General features: G+C 45.0%; 1 pseudogene; it reads left to right on the forward strand.

The window, feature by feature from the left end:
* The first annotated feature begins 2632 nt into the window (after window positions 1–2632).
* Window positions 2633–3592, forward strand: part of LOC104848794 — a 2820-nt pseudogene continuing 1860 nt past the window's right edge.

Here is a 3592-nt window from a genome sequence, read left to right on the forward strand (position 1 = left end):
ACCCTAGAGAATATCACAGAAAGCCCACTGCGCTGTCAGTCCTTAGAGAAGAAATTGAAAATGCATGTACAGCAATCTCAATGACCAAGGTTACCCAAGCAGCAGTTCACCATGCTAATAAATGTCTGGATGCTAATGACCACCGCTGGGAGCACCTTTTCTAATTGTAGAGGCCGAAAGAAATTTGTCTTAGTCTCGTGGTCTCAATAAATTCAACATTAAAATATTTATACAAGTTTTTCTTTTCCTGAAGTGTGTATATTTTTTTGAGTGGACTCTATAATAATTATGAATTAATACGTGGCACGTGAAGAGTTCATGCTGGGAACATGTGATAAGAAAACAGGTGAAAGAGAAAGCAGCATCAGGCCTGAGAAGGCCAAGGCGGGAAGTATGGAAGGATCCACAGAATGAGTTGGGCATGGCTTGGAAGAGTCCTGGTGCCCTGGCACTGGTGGATGGATTTGCTGTCAAAGCCGTGAGCTGAACACAAACCATGTCTTGGCAACTAAGTCTTTTTTTTTTATTGTTTGAACAATTTGACTGTGAACAAATCCTGAGTGCTGAAAAGGGGAAATGATGCAGTTCTGCCATGGAAACGGGCTGCTCGGGGAGTTTCCTAGTCAGCGCCTTGGCTGAGGTGCTCCCTGGAGTGTAGCTCACCTGCTCCGGGCCTGCATGGCGCTGTCACATCTGGGCCCAGAGTCTCCGGAGGACACCCCTCCCTAAGCAGCAGCTGGGCACTCTGAACACGACATCAAGTTTGTTGTAGAACAAAGTGTTTTGGCTTTCACTGAGTATTTGATCTCTCTGGAAGCAAAATTTCCAACTGTTGCACTGATTTCTTCCCATCTAGTTCTGTTCAACTGATTTCCGAAATGTTTCCACTTTCTCCTATTATGGCTGAAATAGATTTTTCCTCGAAGTAAGTGTTTTAAAAAAATTATTATATATCAAGAGGCTGAGGCAGAATCACAAGTTCAGGGTCAGCCTGAGCAACTTACCTTGAGAGACAATTTAAAAGAAAGGACGGGGTGGGGGGCGGTGCTTGAGGCCAGCTGGAAGTCCTGCTCGCTCTGTCTCAGCCTCCCCAGTGCTGGGATCATAGGTGTGCACCACCATGCCTGGCCTGTTACCTATTACTTTTTAAAGAGTGCCATCATGTAATGCCCCGAGGAATAAATAAGTGCATATATGCATTTCACCAGATCCTCATGGTATTAACATTCTATTTAATTTTTGCTTCTTAACATTAAAGTGTTTTAAAGTTGCTTTAATTTGATTTCTTTATTAATTAGTATTTCCCCGTATGTCTGTGTTTATCCAGTGTGGGAGCTGTCTCATATTTTCACTATTTTTGGTGTTTTTTTGAGACAGCGTCTTGCTATGTAGTTCAGGCTGGTCTTGAACTCACTGTGTAGTTTAGGCTGGCCTCAAACTTGCAGCAATTCTCCTGCATCAGCCCCGTGAGTGCTGGGTTTACAGGCATGGCCACCATGCCCAGCTTATATTTTTATTATTTAAAATAGGATGAAAAATTATTGCCCCTGTAGTCTCATCAATAATAGAAACAATGAAATACACATGATAGGATGATGAGAATAAACTCTAGATCCTCCTGCCTCAGCCTCCTGAGTGCTGGTATTGTATGTGTGTGTTATCACCGCTAGCTGTCCTCTACCCACTGGGGATTGATCCCAGGGATACTCTACCACTAAGCTATACCTGCAGCCCTTTTTATATTCCCTTTTAATTTCGTTTTTTGTTTGTTTGTTTTTTGTTGTACCAGGGATCGAACTCAGGACCTTGTGCTTGCGAGGCAGTCAGCAGCACCACTGAGCTAAATCACCGGCTAATTTATTTTTTATATTTTATTTTGAGACAGGCTCTCCGTGAGTTGTCCAGCCTGACCTTGAGCTTGCCATCCTCCTGCCTCAGCCTCTGCCCAAGTAGCTGAGATTATAGGCGTGCACCATCATGCCTGACAGAAATGCTTGGTCTTTGACTTTCAAGTCATTGACATTTCTGAATACAAGCCATTTATTATGTGGAATAATGTTCGATTCACATTTGTCTGATGCTTCCTTTTGGGCGGACATGGGAATCCCAGGCCCCGTTTCTGTGTGGTGTGTGTGTGTGTATACTGGAGATCAAATCCAAGACCTTGTACCACTGAGCTACAACTCCAGCTCTATTTGGGTTTTGTTCTGTTGTTTGAGACAGGGTCTCACTATGCAGTTCAGTCTGACCTTGAACTCACTGTGTAGCCCAGGCTGGCAGCGATGCTGCTTCAGCCTCCCAAGTGCTGGAACACAGGCATGGTGCCACCATGCCAGGCACAGCCACAACCCCAGCTCTGAAAGAGGTTTTTATTTTTATTTTTTAATTTTTTTTTTGTTTTTTGTTTTTTGGGGGCCAGTGCTGGGGCTTAAACCTAGGACTTTTCAGAGAGATATAACAGAATTAAGAGACTCAGATGAAGCTCTTAGCTCTTTTCCTTTTAATTTCAATCAACAGGATTCTGGAGCCTTCAGAGGCCCTTCTAGAGGCTAAATTATGTTTAGATTAAATTTCAGATTCTGAGCGTGATGGTGCATGCCTGTAATCCCAGCATTCCTGAGGCTGAGTCAGGAGGATCACTGTGAGTTCAGGCCAGCCTGAACTGCATAGTGACACCCTGTTTTAAAGAACCAAAATAAAGGCTGTCCTTGGTGCCACTCCTGAAGCTTTTCCCGATGTCCCCGATAGATTTGGGAAAGAAACTTTTAGAAGCGGCACTTGCAGGTCAAGGTGATGTAGTTCGAATATTGACAGCAGACAGAGATCCTTTTACTACAGACTGGCTGGGGACATCGTCACTGCCCCAGGCAGCGCAGTATGGCTGCTCCTTCACCACACAGGTGCTACTGCAGGCCAGCTCGAGCAGGGAGGCCACAGCCAAAGTGGACTGGACGCCCTGCACTTGGCGGCCTTGCAGGGCCATGCCAGCCCTGAGAGGTCTTGCTTAGGATAGGTGCTGACGTCATGCGGGGAGACCTTAGAGATGACAGCTCTTCACTGGGCCACAGAACAGCCATCAAAAAGTGGAAAAAAGTCAGTGGACCACAGTGGCTGGTGAGTCGGGGTCAGCGCCTCCAGCTGCAACCTGGACTCCTTTGGGAGAAAGGGGTATTTGAACATGCGATAGAATCATGCAGAGTTCAAACCTGAAGGTCAGAAAGATCTATTTCCGCTTCAAAGCCAGAAACCAGCCTGAATTTCAGTAGACTATGGCCAGCCTGCTGAGATGGATCGACACAGATCCGTGTGCTGCCGGTGTTGGTGTTGTCCACAGGAGACAGCAGAGCTATGCCTTGAGGGAACATTTTTACTCTGTTCTTTTTTGTCTTCTTTTTTCTCTTCCTCTTCTCATTTCTCACTTTTTTGTTCCTGCTTTTGTCCTGTTTTGTGTTTCCTTATTTTCATCTTTATGAGTGTGAACCGTTTCTAGTTTTCCTGTAGCTGTTTGTTCTATTCTTGTTTCTGTTCCTCCCTCTCTTTTCATTTACCCTCACCAGTTCCCCAGTTTGTATGATCTAGCTATATCCTCTAG

This window comes from Fukomys damarensis, unplaced genomic scaffold (genome assembly GCF_012274545.1).
Source record: "Fukomys damarensis isolate Sample0158 unplaced genomic scaffold, DMR_v1.0_HiC HiC_scaffold_2, whole genome shotgun sequence".
NCBI classification, from domain to species: Eukaryota; Metazoa; Chordata; class Mammalia; order Rodentia; family Bathyergidae; genus Fukomys; species Fukomys damarensis.